Genomic DNA, 22,337 nt, shown 5'->3' with positions numbered 1-22,337 from the left:
GAAATAACATTCATGCATCATCATGAAATCTCCAGAACTCTAAAGCCTACAAACTTGAAATTTGGCACATATGTTCCTCTTGGCTCCTAGCTGCTTGCTAAGAAAGGATTTTTCAAAATGACCATCAGATCATTAGTATTTCTTATATTATTATTAACACGCTCTGATGCTAAGGAGTTAGATGGTCTACTCCCCCTCCCCACCTGAAAAGAATTCTCTTCTAACTGCCACTTGGGTGTGGGCAAAGCCAGGACATGACTCATCCAGACTGCGGGCTGGCAGTTTAGACATTCTACTCCCCCTCCCCACCTGATACATGCTCTGATGCTAAGGAGTTAGACTGAGGGAGAAAAGGAGATAAGATAGGATAGGCCTCTGAGGGGCCAGCCTGAGGGAGAGAAGGATAGAGGAGAGGCCGATCATAACTACTCATTAATTTTCAAGCTGTAAGTGTCGATTTATCAAAAATCAATAACGTAGTTTCATAGCAGAGCATGGGTATCCAACTAGTACACTCATACAATTTGGCCCACCACATATCCAGAATAGTTCCCATGATGGCTGAAGAAGCCAATCCAAGAAAATCCACCAATCCTGTTCCTTAATTTGACCTGCCTTAACAGTATTAATCCCAGAAGGGAATATTGGATGCATTCATTTTTATTGGGGTGAGGTTTTCATCAAAATCACAGAGGCCGTCCCATGAAGCAATTTCGTGTAGCGAGTTTCAATGTGTTGTCCCCAAGTCTTCTGTGGTCCTCAAGGTCTTTTAAAGCAGTAAGTGAAGGACTAGTCTAAAGCAATTAACTTCTGAGTTTACTAGTTTCACAGCTGTATACTAATATTAAAGTACTTGATTCAGTATTGTATTTATGGATTTGGAAATCAAATTTGCAAGCTTCAGGTTTTAGATATTTCTAACAGTTCTGATTGTCCTTGTTCTATTGATGTCATGTCAGGTTGATATTATATATTATTGTACCCTGTTAAAATTTCCTTATAGATTTTTCTTAAAGTCACCATCGCACCTTATTCACTGCCGAAATATGACTTAGATGGCCTTTTTTTTTTCATTTAAAAAAAGGGAAAGCTAGTTTTTTTTTAATGAATTGGTTAATAATAAGTAATGTTGTTGAGAACTATTTTATTACAATTCCAAGTGGGTTTGTACTGCATATGAGATGAACACTTTGTATATATATATAGATAATTTTCTCTTTCATTTTGCAACAATCAATGGAGAGTATTTTCAGAGGTATTTGCTTTATGACCTGTTTTATTCTATTCCTTTTTTATGAGATAGAAAAATTGTGTGTGCTGAGGTATCCTGTTGAGGGCAGCAAAACATTCAACATGCCAAATCAGATAGTTTATCGGCTTTCTCCTATATTCTGTTTCAAATGATCTAAAATTAATCTGGGATGCAAAACACTACTATGTATAGGGGAGGGGGGGAAGACTACTGAACCAAAATAGTTCTTTCATGTGAAATAAATGTCTGTTTTAGTTTAGAAATGCCTGTTCTTACCAAAGAAAAGTTACAAAGAACTTAAGATCATGCATGCTGCTTACCATACAGTGAAATACAAAGGGTTGGGCTGACCCAAAGCTGGGTAAAATTAGAAACTGTTTATTTAGATACCAATTTTAATAAACTGAAATTTTGTTAGCTGAATTTGGATTCAGGAAAGAGTTAATCATATAAATATGTATTGATAAAGAGATAGAACGATAGAAGGTAAATGATTTAGAAAGATGAGATGAAGATGAGAAAATAGCTGTATACATATTGAAATATAATATAATTTTTATAAGCATATTATTATTGTTGTTGTTGTACAATTGTATCACAGCGGCCAGTTGTTTCGCCGGATTTGGCATTGGTTACTAGTCGGGCCCCTCCCAGGGGCCTAGGACGTCGTAATGTATTTTCGTAATATGCGTGCAGATCCAAGCAGTGCGGCTTTTTGCATTTGACTGATGGTGATTTTGTCAATTTTTAACTGTTTTAAATGTAATTCCAGTGCTTTTGGAATAGCACCCAGTGTGCCAATTACCACTGGAATTACCACTGCTGGTTTGTGCCATAGTCGTTGAATTTCGATTTTTAAGTCCTGGTATCTTGCGATTTTTTCATGTTCCTTCTCGGCGACCCTGCTATCACCTGGTATTGCGATGTCTATGATTGTGACCTTATTTTTCTCAACCAGTGTGATGTCTGGTGTATTATGCGCCAGTATTTTGTCGGTTTGTATACGGAAATCCCACAAGATCTTGACCATCTGATTTTCGGTGACTTTTTCAGGCTGATGTTCCCACCAGTTTGTTGCTGTTTTAATATTATAATTTTTGCACAAATTCCAATGGATCATTTGTGCTACTGAATTGTGCCGCAATTTATAATCAGTCTGCGCGATTTTTTTACAGCAGCTGAGTATGTGATCAACAGTTTCATCAGCTTCTTTGCAAAGTCTGCATTTGGCATCATCAGAGGATTTTTCGATTTTGGCCTTAATGGCATTTGTGCGGATAGCTTGTTCTTGCGCAGCCAGGATTAGTGACTCTGTTTCTTTCTTTAATGTACCTGTTTTTAACCATAACCAAGTTTGTTCACTGTCCACTTTATCTTTTATTTTTTCCAGAAATTGACCATGCAGTGCTTTGTTCTGCCAACTCTCCATTCTTGATTTTATCACATCTTTTCTGTATTCTTGTTTTGTCTGTTGGGCCTTCAGTAGATTTTTGTTCTTTACTTCGATTAATAGATGTTCTTGAGTGTCTTTTAAATAATCAGCCAGTGCATGTTTTTCTTCTTCAACTGTTTGCTTCACTTGTAATAATCCTCTGCCACCTGATTTTCGGGGCAGATATAGTCTATCAGTATCACCACGTGGATGTAAACTGTAGTGCATTGTCATTAGTTTCCTGGTTTTTCGGTCCAAAAGGTCCAAATCAGCTTGTGTCCAGTTAACTATGCCAGCTGTGTATCTTATAACTGGTATTGCCCAGGTATTTATGACTTTGATTGTATTTCCACCATTCAATTTAGATTTCAAAATTTTCCTAACTCTGTTGGTGTACTCTCGCCTGATAATAGTTTTTACTTCTCCATGCTTGATGTTATCCAACTGCAGAATGCCTAAGTATTTGTAGGCTTCATTTTCTTTGCATTTAATTAGTTGGCCATTGGGCATTTCAATTCCCTCACATGCAGTGATTTTGCCCCTTTTTATGGATACAGTGGCGCATTTTTCCATGCCAAACTGCATTGAAATATCGGTGCTGAATACTCGGACTGTATTTGTCAATGATTGGATTTCTATTTCTGACTTTCCATAGAGTTTCAAATCATCCATATATAGTAAATGCGAAATTTTTTCAGCTTTTTTGGCTGTTTGGTAGCCTAATTTCATTTTTTTTAAGATTACTGATAGTGGGATCATTGCGATGATGAAGAGAAGAGGTGAAAGTGAATCACCCTGGAAAATTCCTCGCTTGATATTAACCATTCCGTAGCTCTCATTCCCTACTGCCAACTCAGTTCTCCATTGTTTCATTGCCTTTTCAGTAAAGGATGTAATATTTTTGCTAATGCCAGTTGTTTCTAAGCATTTTATGATCCAACTATGTGGCAGTGAGTCAAATGCCTTTTTGTAATCAATCCAGACCATATTCAAGTTCGTTTTTCTGTTCTTACAATTTTCTAATATCATTTTATCAATTAGAAGCTGATCTTTTGTGCCCCTGCTCCTTCTTTTGTTGCCTTTTTGCTCTACTGGCAAGATGTTGTTTGTTTCCAAATAATCCATCATGTTATCTGCAATAATGCCTGTGAGTAATTTGAAGGTTGTTGGTAAGCATGTTATTGGTCTATAGTTTTCAGGTGTTGTTCCTTTAGTTGGATCTTTCTGAATCAAGTATGTTTTTCCAGTTGTCAACCATTCATCAATTTGGCCCTTTTGTAAAATTTCATTCAGTTGCCTGGCCAATATTGCATGTAAACTGGTCAGATATTTGAGCCAGAAACCATGTAATTGGTCCTTTCCAGGTGATGTCCAATTCTTTACCTTTTTAACTCGATTTTTGATCATCTCAGTTGTTATTTCTAATACTTGCATTTGTTTGTTGCCAATGCTTTTCTCAAAGTCATGTATCCACTTTGCTTCCTTGTTGTAGTCCTTTGCATTTTCCCACAATTCTTTCCAGAATTCAACTGTGGCCTGCTTTTCTGGTTTTTCACTTTTGGTTTCACCATTCACATTAAGACTTTGATAAAAACGCCGTTGGTCTGATCGAAATTGCTGATTTTGTTTATATTGGATGATTCGTGCCTCATATCTTTCAATTTTTCTAGCTGTTGCTGTTATCTGCTGTTTTACAATCTCTACAGCTTCATTGATGTTTCTTGTATCCAATCTATATCTTCTGATTAGCCGATCTATGATTTTGTTGTTTTTAAGCCGTTGCTCATGCATGTTCTTTAAGTTACTAGCATCTGCCCTTAATTTTTTGATTTTTTGTTCTAGACGGATTTTCCACTTTGACTTTGATGCTTTTTCTGTTGTGTGACTAGGTACTTTAATTTTAATGCCTAGTTCATTAGTGACTATTACAGCTGCGCTGTACATTAACTGGTTTGTTTCCAAGATGGATCCCGGTTCAATTGTTGAAAACACTGCATTTTCATGATAGGGGCCAAAATTTTCTTAGGCACAGTTTTTAGTGATGGTAAACGTTGCCTTTCCTCATTAAGCAGAAAATGCTCCATGATCTTATCCTTCAATTCTTTTTGTTTTTGAGTTAGTTCATCAGTTGGTTCAGTGATAACTGGTTCTAGTGGTGGTGATGTTATTTCCTCTCTGAGAGCTTCTTCTGGGAGTTCTACTATAGTGTCTTTAGTTGTGTCTTGAATATCAGTTATTTCCGCTTGTGATATTGTTTTTTGGGTTTTGCAATTTGCCTGAATTTCCTCATGTTCAACTTCACTAAACACTTTATTCCGTATAATAAATCGCCTTTGATCTGCTAGTCGTTGTTCACTAACATTTGAATCTGGATATTGTTGTTTCCATAATTCATACATTCGCTTTAAATATCCTCTTTTTTCTGGCTCTGAGTTGTAGTAACAGGCCATTATGGCACGGTTTTCATCTGCACTATATTTTTGTCGTTTTGTTGGCTGGTCCACTTGTAGCCCACTTGTCGACAGATGTCCAGGGACCCCAACATCCGCCGCGGCCCTTGTTAACCCGCGCGACGACCGATGCGGTATGGAATTCTTATTCGTTTTTTTCACCATATTGTATGGGTTGGCGGGGGTTTTTTTACGGGACCAGATGCCAACCTGATCCCAACCTTCCTCCTTTCTCATCCGGGCTTGGGACCGGCAACGGCGGAGTTATATTATTATTATTATTATTATTATTATTATTATTATTATTATTATTATTATTATTATTATTATTATACAATTGTATCACAGCGGCCAGTTGTTTCGCCGGATTTGGCATTGGTTACTAGTCGGGCCCCACCCAGGGGCCTAGGACGTCGTAACGTATTTTCGTAATATGCGTGCAGATCCAAGCAGTGCGGCTTTTTGCATTTGACTGATGGTGATTTTGTCAATTTTTAACTGTTTTAAATGTAATTCCAGTGCTTTTGGAATAGCACCCAGTGTGCCAATTACCACTGGAATTACCACTGCTGGTTTGTGCCATAGTCGTTGAATTTCGATTTTTAAGTCCTGGTATCTTGCGATTTTTTCATGTTCCTTCTCGGCGATCCTGCTATCACCTGGTATTGCAATGTCTATGATTGTGACCTTATTTTTCTCAACCAGTGTGATGTCTGGTGTATTATGCGCCAGTATTTTGTCGGTTTGTATACGGAAATCCCACAAGATCTTGACCATCTGATTTTCTGTGACTTTTTCAGGCTGATGTTCCCACCAGTTTGTTGCTGTTTTAATATTATAATTTTTGCACAAATTCCAATGGATCATTTGTGCTACTGAATTGTGCCGCAATTTATAATCAGTCTGCGCGATTTTTTTACAGCAGCTGAGTATGTGATCAACAGTTTCGTCAGCTTCTTTGCAAAGTCTGCATTTGGCATCATCAGAGGATTTTTCGATTTTGGCCATAATGGCATTTGTGCGGATAGCTTGTTCTTGCGCAGCCAGGATTAGTGACTCTGTTTCTTTCTTTAATGTACCTGTTTTTAACCATAACCAAGTTTGTTCACTGTCCACTTTATCTTTTATTTTTTCCAGAAATTGACCATGCAGTGCTTTGTTCTGCCAACTCTCCATTCTTGATTTTATCACATCTTTTCTGTATTCTTGTTTTGTCTGTTGGGCCTTCAGTAGATTTTTGTTCTTTACTTCGATTAATAGATGTTCTTGACTTTCTTTTAAATAATCAGCCAGTGCATGTTTTTCTTCTTCAACTGTTTGCTTCACTTGTAATAATCCTCTGCCACCTGATTTTCGGGGCAGATATAGTCTATCAGTATCACCACGTGGATGTAAACTGTAGTGCATTGTCATTAGTTTCCTGGTTTTTCGGTCCAAAAGGTCCAAATCAGCTTGTGTCCAGTTAACTATGCCAGCTGTGTATCTTATAACTGGTATTGCCCAGGTATTTATGGCCTTGATTGTATTTCCACCATTCAATTTAGATTTCAAAATTTTCCTAACTCTGTTGGTGTACTCTCGTCTGACAATAGTTTTTACTTCTCCATGCTTGATGTTATCCAACTGCAGAATGCCTAAGTATTTGTAGGCTTCATTTTCTTTGCATTTAATTAGTTGGCCATTGGGCATTTCAATTCCCTCAGATGCAGTGATTTTGCCCCTTTTTATGGATACAGTGGAGCATTTTTCCATGCCAAACTGCATTGAAATATCGGTGCTGAATACTCGGACTGTATTTGTCAATGATTGGATTTCTATTTCTGACTTTCCATAGAGTTTCAAATCATCCATATATAGTAAATGCGAAATTTTTTCAGCTTTTTTGGCTGTTTGGTAGCCTAATTTCATTTTTTTTAAGATTACTGATAGTGGGATCATTGCGATGATGAAGAGAAGAGGTGAAAGTGAATCACCCTGGAAAATTCCTCGCTTGATATTAACCATTCCGTAGCTCTCATTCCCTACTGCCAACTCAGTTCTCCATTGTTTCATTGCCTTTTCAGTAAAGGATGTAATATTTTTGCTAATGCCAGTTGTTTCTAAGCATTTTATGATCCAACTATGTGGCAGTGAGTCAAATGCCTTTTTGTAATCAATCCAGACCATATTCAAGTTCGTTTTTCTGTTCTTACAATTTTCTAATATCATTTTATCAATTAGAAGCTGATCTTTTGTGCCCCTGCTCCTTCTTTTGTTGCCTTTTTGCTCTACTGGCAAGATGTTGTTTGTTTCCAAATAATCCATCATGTTATCTGCAATAATGCCTGTGAGTAATTTGAAGGTTGTTGGCAAGCATGTTATTGGTCTATAGTTTTCAGGTGTTGTTCCTTTAGTTGGATCTTTCTGAATCAAGTATGTTTTTCCAGTTGTCAACCATTCATCAATTTGGCCCTTTTGTAAAATTTCATTCAGTTGCCTGGCCAATATTGCATGTAAACTGGTCAGATATTTGAGCCAGAAACCATGTAATTGGTCCTTTCCAGGTGATGTCCAATTCTTTACCTTTTTAACTCGATTTTTGACCATCTCAGTTGTTATTTCTAATACTTGCATTTGTTTGTTGCCAATGCTTTTCTCAAAGTCATGTATCCACTTTGCTTCCTTGTTGTAGTCCTTTGCATTTTCCCACAATTCTTTCCAGAATTCAACTGTGGCCTGTTTTTCTGGTTTTTCACTTTTGGTGTCACCATTTACATTAAGACTTTGATAAAAACGCCGTTGGTCTGATCGAAATTGCTGATTTTGTTTATATTGGATGATTCGTGCCTCATATCTTTCAATTTTTCTAGCTGTTGCTGTTATCTGCTGTTTTACAATCTCTACAGCTTCATTGATGTTTCTTGTATCCAATCTATATCTCCTGATTAGCCGATCTATGATTTTGTTGTTTTTAAGCCGTTGCTCATGCATGTTCTTTAAGTTACTAGCATCTGCCCTTAATTTTTTTATTTTTTGTTCTAAACGGATTTTCCACTTTGGCTTTGATGCTTTTTCTGTTGTGTGACTAGGTACTTTAATTTTAATGCCTAGTTCATTAGTGACTATTACAGCTGCGCTGTACATTAACTGGTTTGTTTCCAAGATGGATCCTGGTTCAATTGTTGAAAACACTGCATTAACCATTTTCATGATAGGGGCCAAAATTTTCTTCGGCACAGTTTTTAGTGATGGTAAACGTTGCCTTTCCTCATTAAGCAGAAAATGCTCCATGATCTTATCCTTCAATTCTTTTTGTTTTTGAGTTAGTTCATCAGTTGGTTCAGTGATAACTGGTTCTAGTGGTGGTGATATTATTTCCTCCCCAAGAGCTTCTTCTGGGAGTTCTACTATAATGTCTTTAGTTGTGTCTTGAATATCAGTTATTTCCGCTTGTGATATTGTTTTTTGGGTTTTGCAATTTGCCTGAATTTCCTCATGTTCAACTTCACTAAACACTTTATTCCGTATAATAAATCGCCTTTGATCTGCTAGTCGTTGTTCACTAACATTTGAATCTGGATATTGTTGTTTCCATAATTCATACATTCGCTTTAAATAGCCTCTTTTTTCTGGCTCTGAGTTGTAGTAACAGGCCATTATGGCACGGTTTTCATCTGCACTATATTTTTGTCGTTTTGTTGGCTGGTCCACTTGTAGCCCACTTGTCGACGGATGTCCAGGGACCCCAACATCCGCCGCGGCCCTTGTTAACCCGCGCGACGACCGATGCGGTATGGAATTCTTATTTGTTTTTTTCACCATATTGTATGGGTTGGCGGGGGTTTTTTTACGGGACCAGATGCCAACCTGATCCCAACCTTCCTCCTTTCTCATCCGGGCTTGGGACCGGCAATGGCGGAGTTATTATTATTATTATTATTATTATTATTATTATTATTATTATTATTATTATTTTATTTGTCTTGTATGCCGCCCACTCCCGGAGGACTCCAGGCAGCTCACAAAAGATAAGGGAAAGGGGGGAACGAGACAAAGGCAACATATTAAAAACAAAACCAACATTCACAATTTCTGTGGAGGTAGATGCTTCTCAGCTCCCCCCAGCCTGCTGGAACAGTCAGGACTTGGTGGCTTTGCGGAAGGCCGGGAGGGTAGTAAGGATCTGGATCTCAACAGGGAGCTCGTTCCAGAGGGCCGGAGCTGCAACAGAGAAGGCTCTCCCCCGGGGAGTCGCCAGCCGACATTGGCTGGCAGATGGAATCCGGAGGAGACCCAACCTGTGCGATCTAATTGGTCTGAGAGAGGTAATCGGCAGGAGGTGGTCTCTCAGGTATTAAGGATAGAAGATGGAAGACAATGATTAGACATACTTGATTGTATTATTATTAATAACAGTGTGTAAAAGTATCTATTGACGCTGATAGTGGTTAAGAACTATGAATTTAGGGGACTTGGAGACATAACACTGGGACTGACCAAACTTTATTGGCCCTATTGGCACTCTGAGATAACTTGGATATTGAAATTATGGTGGAATATGGAGTAATTTTTAATGTATTGAACTAGTGGTGACAACAAATACATTGTATGAAATAATAGAATTTATTGCAATTACAATATTTACATTAAGATGAGAAATTGGAAGACTATGATTATGTATATTTAATTGTATTATTACTGTAAGCACTGTGTAAAAAATACATTGACCCAGTCAATACACTGCCCAAAAAATATGTAAGGTTGTAAAAGGATGAATGAACACCCCAGATACATTCAATCAGACTATATCATATAATAGATACACACGTATGTGTATATTCACTCACTGGCAGTATAGGTGCACAGTACTTAAAATGCTAGTGGAAGTTACTACATGAAATTGTGACAATATATTTCTTCTACATGACTGTGATTTCTGAAAACGGAATTCATAAAGCAGGAGACTGTGAATTCTAGTTCCACTTTAGCCATGAAAGCTGGCTGGGTGACTTTAGGCCAATCAACAGGAGACTGTGAGTTCTAGTCCCACTTTAGCCATGAAAGCTGGCTGGGTGACTTTAGGCCAATCAACAGGAGACTGTGAGTTCTAGTCCTACTTTAGGGATGAAAGCCAGCTGGGTGACCTTGGGGCAGTCACTCTCTCTTAGCTCATCTCATCTCACCTGACCATGTTGTTGTGGGGAAAATAGGAGGAGGAAGGTATGTTGGATATGGTCCCTGCCTTATTTGTAAAAATAATAAAGGTGGGATACAAATACGTACATATTGTACATCCTTAAATAAAAAGTGCTATTGCAAGCACATTTCACTACAAGAAGAGAAACTTAAAAAAAGAAAACCTGAAGGAACTAAATTAAAAAAACACTCAAAGGAAACAAAATGCCCAATCTATTTTAAGTGTCCAGTGGCCATTTAAAGACATAGTTATAGAGGCTTCACTACACTGTGCAATAGAGCAAAAGAGCATTGCAGCAAAAGAGCATCCTGGCTTTCCAATAGTAACTGAGAAAAGCCCACCCTAATGAGAAAGAGAAAAAAGAGCACGAATGGGAATTAAAAAAAAAAAGAAATAAAGCCAAATATGGAAAACAATTTGATGGGGATGGATGGATGACAGACAGACAGGCAATAAGATTTTTTTTTCTTTTAATGTAATCCCTTGCTTCCAGGTAGAGTCATGGCAACTGAATGGAGGTGAGTGTTTACTAGCCAGATACTCTTCCTGTCACCAATGCAAAGTTGACAGCATTGTGTCCAGAGAAAGAAATAACGGCCGCTACCTAGGATCGAACTCACAACCTCCTGATTGTGAGGAAAGAGCTCCACCTCTAGGCCATTGCTCCATTTAGACAAGAAAATAAGAATGCCTTTAAATGTATCTGAAGGAGAAACCTAGTAAGGAAAGTGTTAGCTCATTAGATGAGATGAGAAGAGGGATCCTCAAGGAAGGCATGGACATCCTAGGGAAACTGAAGGTATCATTTGCATAATGTCTTTATTACAGAGGATATAGAACAGGTCCTTGCATGTGGGCTGATCTCTTCAGTGAAGAAATTGGAACAACTAAAGCAAGTAGAGGTAACAGGAAGTAATGTTTTAAACATCTCAAGAAGCCTCAACAAATCACTGAATCCAGATGGCTCATTCCCAAAAGTTTTTAAAATAATTCATGAGAAACTGCTGACCTAGCCAAACATATGTAACTCCTCTCTCATATAAGGTTCAGTGCCAAAGCACTCGACTGCAGCCCACATGACACCAATTTTCAAAAAAAGGACTCAAAAGGTATCTCAGAAATGATAGGCTGTTCTTCTAAGCAAATTGGTAAAAACTGAAAAGAAAAGAAATAGCTGGGATTATAGAGGAGCAAGATTGACCAGCGTGGTGTCCTATAATTGAAGCTCTCATTTCACAATCAATGTGTTTTTGTTGCTAGGTGGCAGCAGATATTTCTCTATTTGGGTGCAATGAGTAATTGTCTGCTGTGAATTTTGTATAGGCATCAGGAAGGGCATCTGGCCAGTAAACACTCAAGCGCCGTTCAGTCACCTCAACTCCACCCTGATGCAAGGAGTTCCAGGGTCATTAAAATAAAAACAAAAACATAGAGGAACAATCTAAATGAAGGACAGGTAGCATAGATTCTGTGAAAGTAAGTATTGCCTCACCAACCTTCTTTTCTAGGAATGTAGAAGATACATGGAAGAAGTTAAGTTTATCCATACATATACTGTATTTTTTAGAGTATAAGATGCACCAGAGTATAAGACACACCAAGATTTTGAAGAGGCAAATTAAAAAAAAAAGTTTTTTGCACTCTGCAGACCTCCCAAAAATGGCCCCGGTTTTTGCCCCCAAAATGGCATGCATAGCCTTTAGGAGGCTTTGGAGTGCTCCTGAGGGCTGCCCCCCCCCAAAACGAGCAAAAACTGGCTCATTTTCACTCAATTTTGTACTCCCCAGTCCCCAGGAGCACTCTGGAAGCCTCCTAAAGGCTATGCACGCCCATTTTTGCAAAGGGAGTGGAGTTTTGGGAGGCCAAAAATGTTGTATTCAGTGTATAAGACACACCCAAATTTTCACCCTCTTTTTTAGGGGAAAAAGGTGCATCTTATACTCCTAAAAATATGGTACTAGGATTTTTGGAAAGGTTTTGACAAAGTTCCTTATGAAAGTTCCTTGAGTTAACTTAGTACTAATGGGATAAGATGCTTTGATCTTTCATGGATTGATGACTCATTAAAAAACAGAAAGCAAAGAGGGAAAATAAATGGCCAATTTTCTAAACGAAGGGAAAGTGTCAGGCCCCATACTGCTTGGAAAGGTCAAGAAAGAAGAATTACAAAGATACTGATAAGACATCTTTAATGTTAGTCTGGAGCACATGCAGAAACTTAAAAGTGCTGAGGGAAGTTTCCTGTCCTTGAATTAATGAGATGGAGGGGTCATTGGATGACTTGAAATGCTTCTCCCCCAAGTGGGGCAAAATGGTCTTTTATGAGGAAATCTGTCAAAGAATCTACCAGCTTTGGTTTGGTACTTATGTCTACTTTCTCTTCCATTCCTTTTCCTGCTTTCATACAATCTCACAGGATGTCAAACAGAGGTGGGTTCCTACCAGTTCGCACCTATTCGGTAGAACAAGTTCGTCAAATCTACCGAACCGGTTAGAAGAGGTTCCACCAGTAGACCCGGAAAGCAGGCCACATCTACAGAAGAGGTAGATGTGAAACCCACCACTGGTCCTTGGATATGATTATTCTACACTATCATGCTCATATTTATAAAACTCAGTGCCTCTGTGAAAGGTAAGGATGACTACTGCATTTGTGGTGCAATCAGAACATTGCGTGTGTTGAAGGTGTTTTAACGCAAACCAAAGATGTCTTTTAAAAAACAAGTTTACATCATATTCTTATGCATGCCAGTGCTGTGTGTGAGGTAATTTAAGGTGGTTCTGACAAGTGTCATCGGCATCTTCATATTCGGTCACATGGGCGGCAAACCACATGGGTGGCAAGCCACAAAGGAGGCCACACCCATAGAGTAGGTTCGAACAATTTTTGAAACCCACCACTGATGTCAACTCTCAAATAGACTTTAGTTGAAGCCATATTCTTTTGACTTCATTTCTTAGTTGCTATACATATGCGGGGGGAGGGGGAGGAACTACAGGGTGTAGGGTAATTCCTCCCAGGTGCCAAACATAACAGTGATAGGGCCAGTGGGAATCAATGACATCTCAATGAATGAGTGGGTCCAGAGGTATTTCTCAAGAACAGTACTCCACTCCTCTACTCACAATAGAATCCCTTATGCCACCAGGCTCGGAATTTTGGTCTTGGGCAATCTGGAATTGAGCTGCTTACAGTCTGACCTAAGCATAGTACACAAAATTGTCTGCTACAACATCCTACCTGTCAATGACTACTTCAGCTTCAACCACAATAATACAAGGGCAAACAATCAATACAAACTCAAGGTAAACAGTTCCAAACTCAATTGCAGAAAATAGACTTCAGCAATAGAGTGGTCAGCGCCTGGAATGCTCTACCCGACTCCATTGTTACATCCTCAAACCCTCATAGATTCAACCTTAAACTGCCTACTGTGGACCTCACCCCATTCCTAAGATGTTTGTAAAGGAGATACACATAAGCGCACCAATGTGCCTACCATCCCTGTCCTACTGTCCCCATTTATTTGTACTCATTTCCTTTGTTCATGTCCATGTTCATACTTACACCTGCTATCTTGTACATGTTTCACAAACAAACAAACAGGTAAATAAAGAAATAAGAGCTCAATACAGCCAGATGGAGTAGCTCAGCTAACGTGACCAGTGACATTAGGGGGCTGGGTGATATCTATTTCCTTTATTATAACAAAACATGGGAAATATTTAGAGTTCATTTCACATGCCACTACGTACAAAATAAAATCTCTGAGAAAAGCCAAAGCCACAGAGTCCTGAATTGACTGGGCCATTACTTGGAGCCATGACACAGGAAGTATAAGAGTTGTCGTCCCATCTGGTCCCATGAATTGGGACCAGTGATTTTTAACTGAGTCATAAGTGAACTTTGTACATCATTGACCAATGACCTGGCCAACTTTATTGATGATACTGAACTATACAGAGTGATAAAAACAAAAGTGTTGGTGAATAGCTCCCCAAAAATCTCTTTAAAACCAGGTGGATGGGCAACTAACATGGCCAACCAAACTCTTAAGATCTCAAAGTGCACAAGGGTAATTAATGCAATATAAATACATGTTGAGCTGCACAAGTGTAACTAAGACAATAGAAAAACATATTGAGATATTTATATCTCAAAGGTTTGCTTGATCTCTTCCTCAGCAGCTGATGAAAGAATTGTTTGTTTTAATTTCGTTTCATTTCAAATGTCATAATAATGTGATGTCTCATGCTGCTTCAGAACAGAGGAGGCTTTGTCTAGCTGTGAATAGTGATTATTTCTATATGGAGCATGTGAACGCAATAACAAATATTGAAGAATAACTTTAGAATTTATTTTAAAGCTGCTCTTGCAGCGAACTTCATTTCAGATGATATTTTCTCCTTTCTAGAAAGGTTAGATGTTATTCTACCATGGACACTATTTAGGCAACACCTCTGGATCAGTGGAGGGTTCCTACCGGTTTGGACCGGTTTGACCAAACCGGTAGTGGTTTGGCGGCCAGGGTTGCTGGAACCGGCAGTGACCCAGACGTGCCACGCCCCTGAAACAATTCTCTGGGTGGCGCCATTGACACCGCCATATTGTTTTTTTGCTTCTGCACATGAGTCGAACAATTTTTATTGTACCACACATACGCATGCAGTGCGGATCAAGTGTGCATGCACGCGGCATTCCCATGAGTGAACCAGCAGTAGTGACTGCCAGAACCCACCCCTATTCTGGATATACATATTTACACTGTTTAGGAATTGTATCAATATAATTGTTATTACTGAGTTCATACTCAATTTTCTTAAACAATATAACTGCTTCCATGCACCTTGAAACAAGAGCAGAGTGCAACGGGAAAGTGAATTACTCAAAATTAGGAAGGAAATGCTTTGTAAAAGAAGATCTCTGATGCTGTCAAATAAGGATAATATTATAAGCGTAATCTTCCATTCTGCATGCCTTTATCAAAGGTCTCTGTTGCTGTCAAGTAAGGATAATATTATAAGTGTAATGTTCATTCTGCATGCCTTTATCAAAACTAGTGTGCCGAATTTATTTTGAGTTTCTGAGAGTATCCTTGAGGAAAGGATGAGTTAAATACCCAAATCTTTCAGAAATCTGGAAAACTGAACATTATATGTGAAAGTTTTGACTATTCATGAATGGATGGAATTGACAGTTTTTAACTTTTCTTTTCTTTTTTAATTAAAGGATAATTTTTGCTCAGTGAGAAAATACAGGCAAGACCAAGGTTGCTAGGAAACCCAACATCTGTATTCATTTCCCTACCATGACAACCACTACAACCAAATGGCTTTCTACTTTTACTGATTGCTACAGATTTGGTATTTTTTTATTTTTTGGGGAATGAGGGAAACGTAGCCTATTCCAGAAATTTCATGAGACTAAACCATAGAGTTCTGGAAACAATTTTGCTCTGCACAGATATAGCCCTGAGCTTTTTCAGCATAGATTTTTTTTTTTCCTTCAGAAAAAATGCAAACAACATTAAGCTATTTTTTGTGTATAGGAAATGTTTACTTAATGATCCTGAATGGATAAAGATGCAGTCAGTTCTGTTTTGAGATTCAATGTAGTGTGTCATCATTTAATAGTAACAAGTAAAATTATTCCTGGAAGCAAAAACATAGAAATAAATTACTTATTAATCATGAAATACTGAATTGCAAAGCATTTGTCTGGGGAACTTTGACTGAAATTTAGAATAAAGAAATTATATCACATTAGTAAGGATTATTCAGAAGTGACAGAACATTAACAAAGATCCGAATAATGATGATACCATGATTTTACTTAGAAGCTTTGCCTCAAAAGGACAGACTAGCAGACATAAAAAAACAATATTGGTCCATTACCATGTGTCATCATACCTATTCATCTTACCCTATTAGCATTTTTAATAAGAAACCTTAAAGAAAACTTCTTTTCTCATATAGGTTTCCGTATCTAACAAGAAATATTTGTTTTCTAGCAATATAATATTTTATAAAGTTTTTCTCAGAGTTAATAGTTTAGGGGATCAAAGATGATTATTAAAAATTTGGAGGGCAGATTGGTGCTCATGTGCCATATCACTAACAAATGTATTTTACCCTATTTGAGCATAATAAAGAATAGAAATATTAGTAGATTAAGACTACAAACCTTTACTAACTTACCTAGGAATAAATGACACTTAACTTTATAAAGCTTACTGTATGTCTGAGTAGGCAAAAACAACTTCGTGCAACAGATATGGAAAATATGAAACTGAATCATGAAATTTGCTTATGCTGCATTAGTTCATTCAATCAATCATGCCTAAGAACCAACTCCCTAAGAGCTCAATTAGAGATCAATTATAATTAATGATACTACTATCTTCAGCATGCAAATCATAGTTTTAATCGTGAAAACAATTATGCAGATACTGTCATATGTAGCCCTTTCACCAACAATAGTATTGTATCCTCATGGAGAACAAGAAGTTTATTAAGGGTGTATAGAAGAAGGATTGGCATAACCAGACTGAGGAGGTAAAAGAGGCACCAGTTTAGAATCGTTACATAGCCACAAATGAATTAAGTCTAACCTGCCTTGAAAGTTGTTGATTCTTATTTAGTTCTAACCAGGTGTTAGCCATAATTCCTGTGCATAGGCTTAACAATAAATCAGTAAACTGAAATTACTGCATGTAGATCAAGTTTTTCATGTCTGAAGGGGACAAAATTAAGTGTTTAGATATAGACAGATACTTAGATAAAGAGATAATACCCCTAGTTAGAGAAGAGTACAGGCAAAAGTTGAACCAACAAGTTTTTCATGTCTGATATGGTGGTATGGAGGCCTGGTAGGTCATGTTGAATTTGGTGTACCTCACTTACCAGTTTGATCCAGACTCTGTGCAATAGCAATAGCAATAAAGCCTCTATAACAATAGCTTTTGCACTCTCCTTCTTCACCCACATCAAGAGGTTCTTTAGTTCCTCCTCACTTTCTGCCATTAGAGTGGTACCATCTGCATATCTGAGGCTGTTGATATTTCTCCCAGCAATCTTAACTCCAAATTTTGATTCATCCAGCCCTGCCTTTCTCATGATGTGCTCTGCATATAAGTTAAATATACAGCCTTGCCAGACAAAAGAGTTAAGCATGTCCAATAACTAGTTAAACATGAAACACACTCTCACAACAGCGTAATATTGATTCAAAAGCATGATAGGCCCCAATGTGCACAAGCAATAGATTTAGTGGGCTAATTGAAGTTTTACAAAATCCTTCCAAGTTTTTTTTAAATTCAGATCAAAGTCATTCTGTTGAAAAAAATACTCTAAAGAGAAGTTATAAAAGGCAATCAATTATTCAAATACATGATGATTTTTTTATTATTAATCAGTTAATAAAAACAGGGTTTCCTTCTAAGAGCTATTGCTGATCACATACATATGTTGTAGTCTCCAGGCCCTAATCATTCTTGTTGCTCTTCTCTACACTCTTTCCAAAGTATTAATATCTTTTGTTTTATATCATTGTGACCAAAACTGGGTGCTGTATTCCAAGTATGTTCTTACTAAAGCTTTGTAAAACAGTTCTAAAACTTAATGTGATCTTGATAGTCAAATAGGCTTAGTGGCTACCCCCAAACACCAAACATCAAAATAAAACACTTTTTCACAAAAAAACAGTATTGAAAGAACTTCTAAGGAACTCTAAAAACCAAATGCCTTTATAATAAATTTGTAGCACAACAACAGACCTGGGCAACCAGAACTCAAGTGCTTCATAATTAGCATTTCAAAATAAGCATCCTGATGTTTGTTTACTATTTGTGTTATTTTTTTTAAAAAAAATCAGATACTAAATTCAAAAGTTTTTGAACTCCCTTTAGAGTACATCCATGAAAGAATGCTATTTGTTTGGTTTTGGGGGATTAAATATGTGAAAGGCTGGATATATTCCAAGCTATCATATTGCATTTCTTTCAGAAACACAAATTCATTACCAGGAGAGGATGCTTGCCAGAGATTTTTTTTGGGGGGGGATGGGAGAGAAAATAAACCTTTTCCACATTGTCTGCTGTCTTCCATACAGTTAAATTTAGCCATCATTCTGGTGACATTTCAAACAGGACAACTCTTTGTCTTTTTTTTTTTCCAAACTGTATGCTTTTTCCTGTTCCTGACCACCGTGAACTCTAATGTCAAAACTAAAATTTACTACTCGAGTGGAACCTCTGCACTTTTGGAAAATGCAGGAAGTTCTTTGAAGGTTCTCTCTGCAAAAGCTTGCCAATGCTTTCTCAAGGTGAATGTCGTTTAATAACACAACCTTTTACTATGAAAATGGACTTTCAATTAAAACATCAAGGCTTTAAAAAGTCAACTAAAGTTTCTAGAAAGTCGAGGTTCATCACACTCTATATCCGTGATGGCGAGCCTGTGGCATTTGTGCCAGAAGTGGCATGCAGAGCCCACTCTACATGGGGCTGCCCTTGAAAAGTGTTCGGAGACTACAATTGGTCTAGAATGCATCCGCGCGAGTGATACTAGGTGTACCGAAATACACCCATGTTACACCTATCCTCTGGGAGCTGCACTGGCTCCCTATTGGTCTCCGAACGCACTTCAGGGTGCTGGTTATCACCTTTAAAGCCCTACATGGCCTAGGACCTGGATATCTCCGTGACCGCCTCCTGCAACATACCTCCCAGCGTCCAATAAGATCTCACAGGATGGGCCTTCTCCGGGTGCCGTCGACTACACAATGTCGTCTGGCGGCTCCTCGGGGGAGAGCCTTCTCTGTAGCTGCCCCAGCCCTATGGAACGATCTACCCCCTGAGATCCGGACCATCCCCACTCTCTCGGCCTTCCAAAAGTCTATTAAGACCTGGCTGTTCCGGCATGCCTGGGGCTCCTGATCTTTGATTGAGCTCCAGCCCCACTAAGATTGAGTGCATGTTGTGTTCTTTTAATTTGCTTTGTCTTTGTATTTTAAATTCTTTTAATATTTTTAAATTGTTTTTATGTAAGCCGCCCGGAGTCCTTCAGGATTGGGGGGCATACAAATCCATTAAACCTTAAATCCTAGAGCCGAGGTGGCGCAGTGGGTAGAGTGCAGTACTGCAGGCCACTAGCTGACTGCTAGTTCAGCAGTTCAGTGGTTCAAATCTCACCGGCTCAGGGTTGACTCAGCCTTCCATCCTTCCGAGGTGGGTAAAATGAGGACCCAGATTGTTGTTGGGGGCAATATGCTGACTCTGTAAAACCGCTTAGAGAGGCCTGAAAGGCCTATGAAGCGGTATATAAGTCCACTGCTATTGCTATTGCTATTGCTATAAATCTTAAACTCTGTGGGCAGGCACGCTGTTGCCAGCTGCTCTTCTGGTTTTTGTGGGTGTTTGAGTGCCAGAAAATGGCAGGAAAATGACCAAAAAACAGCCTGTTTTGTGGCCATTTTTTGAGCCATTTTCAGGGTGTTTTTCAGGCCATTTGTTGCCTGAAAAATCCCCAAAAAACTGGTCTGAAAATGGCCTTAAAAACAGCCTGAAAATGTCCAGAAAACAGCTAAACACCAGGCATGTCCATGCCAGCCAGGTGGTCTTTGGGTTTCTAGTCACTCTGGCTCATGCACATGCATGCATGTGTGTTCCAGTTGAAAAAGGTTTGCCATCACTGCTCTATATAAACTCAAATCCTACAGCAGATGGAGCACATAACATTTCTAGAAGTATGTGGACTATCTAAGATCTAATCTGAATGACACATCGCCAGTTCCATTCCAATAATTGATTCAAGTAATGAATTCAATTCAATATTATGTACATGCACAATAATGTGTATCAATGTATGCCTAAACACTTATAAAATTAGCAAATCAATTTATTTGAAGACTCAGTTCAAAAGTGTGGAGGTGTAATTCAATCAGATAGTTTTAAATGCATGGCACACTCCTAAAAATAAGAAAATCTGAAGCGCCAATGAACTCAATGAAATGTTTGCACAATAGTTTTACTTGCATTGCATAAAAAACCTTGGAGCTGCAGAAGCACAATATAATATTTTGACTAGTTTTCACCTTAATTAAATTTCTGCTTGTACTTGGTGTATTGTGAGAACCCAGTCAATTTGATTGTGCCCATACTGCATTCTGTGAACCATTTTATGATCCTGCAGTCTCTTGATTTGGGGTGGGGTCAGGGTGATTGGGTGGAGCTGAGCACTTGCTGGCCGGATGCCCTTCCTGATGCCTATAGAGAGTTTGCACCAGATATTTCCTCTCTTATTTTCTTCTGAGAGAAAAAACATCTGCCATGACCTAACATTGAATTCACAACCTTCCAAGGGAGAGATGAGCAACTTTATCACTAGACCACCATGCTGCTCGCATTCTGTGAACCAATATAAGTAGTTAATTCAGTAACCAGTGTAAAGAATTTGTGTGAACAAAGTCATCATAGTGCTACTGTTGTTCAAGTCTGCTTCTCCATTTCCAAATAATCAAAGCTATTGCATATGTTGCTCTACTACTTTTCCAATAGGATGGAAATGGAGCAATGCTTCCACCAAATCTATTAGTTGTAACATAAAAATTGAACACATTGGTCACAAGATTCACACATGCATTACTGCAGCAACAAGGGCAATGTTTGCTCTATAACATTTTAAGGAGTTTCACATTTGACACGTCATTTAAAAAAATAAATAAACCCATGCTGTATCCAATACAAACTAGGAAAACAATTCTCACTCTAAAAACTTAAGTTTGATGCATGCACTACCATATTTTTCCATCTATAAGATGCCCGCATGTATAGGATGCCTCCATGTTTCCTGTAGAGTAAGTAAGCACACTACAAGCCACCACTGTGCAGAAGCCATCTTATTAGAGAATGAGTAATACAAGAAGAGAAAATGCATCACAGGGACAATAGAGATGAAACCTAGAGTGGCAATGTGATACAGGAAACAACTACAATAAGAGGAATGATAGAGTTGCATATAAAGTAGAGGCTCATCCAGCAGGGCTGGAGGACTGGGAGAGGCCACTCCTTCTCCTCTCAGCCTCCTGTGTATAAGATGCCCCTCCATTTTCAAGTAAATATTTTAAAGAAAAAATAGTGTCTTATACATGGAAAAATGCGGTAATTTAGTATTTCACAATATTTCTAAAAAGGTTCCACGGAAGGGCAAGATCATGCAAAATTCAAGACTATGGATTTTCATCCATAACAAAAACCATTTGACTCTGTCATTATCCAGGTAATTCCTGTTATGATGTTGCATCATTATGTGGAATCAGACACTTAAGACGTTAGTCTGCTCAATGAACATGATGCCTGCATATTTTCTTATCAAACAGTGTATTTAATATTGGAATTCTTCTATCCATGTTAGATGGTAGTCCCAAAGGTGCTTTTTCAGAAGGCAACTGGACTGTCTTCTTTTTTTTTCTTTTGAAGACATTTAGCTTCTCATTCAAGAAGCTTCTTCAGCTTTGACAGGTAGTGGGGAATGGAAAGATCCTTTTCAGAGCTGAAGAAGCTTCTTGGATGAGAAGCGAAATGTCTACCAAAAAAAACAAGAAAGTCCAGTTGCCTCCTAAAAAAAGCATCTTTGGGACAACCATGACCTGAGAATCTCTACAGAATGTTAGATGGTCATTCTCCAGCATCAGATAGCTTGGGATATTGTAAATCTCCATGGGCTTGAATCAGTGGTGGGTTTCAAAAATTGTTCGAACCTACTCTGTGGGTGTGGCCTCCTTTGTGGGAGTGGCTTGCCATCCATGTGACCAGATATGAAGATGCCGACGACACTTGTCAGAACCACCTTAAATTACCTCACACACTGCACTGGCATGCATAAGAATATGATGTAAACTTGTTTTTTAAAAGGCATATTTGGTTTGCGTTAAAACAACTTCAACACAGACAATGTTCTGATTGTACCACAAATGCAGTAGTCATCCTTACCTTTCACAGAGGCACTGAGTTTTATAAATATGAGCAT

This window comes from Thamnophis sirtalis, unplaced genomic scaffold, assembly GCF_051295495.1.
Source record: "Thamnophis sirtalis isolate CommonGarterSnake01/CBP01778 unplaced genomic scaffold, rThaSir2_p1.2 scaffold_12, whole genome shotgun sequence".
NCBI lineage: Eukaryota > Metazoa > Chordata > Lepidosauria > Squamata > Natricidae > Thamnophis > Thamnophis sirtalis.
This window is presented reverse-complemented; position numbering follows the sequence as displayed.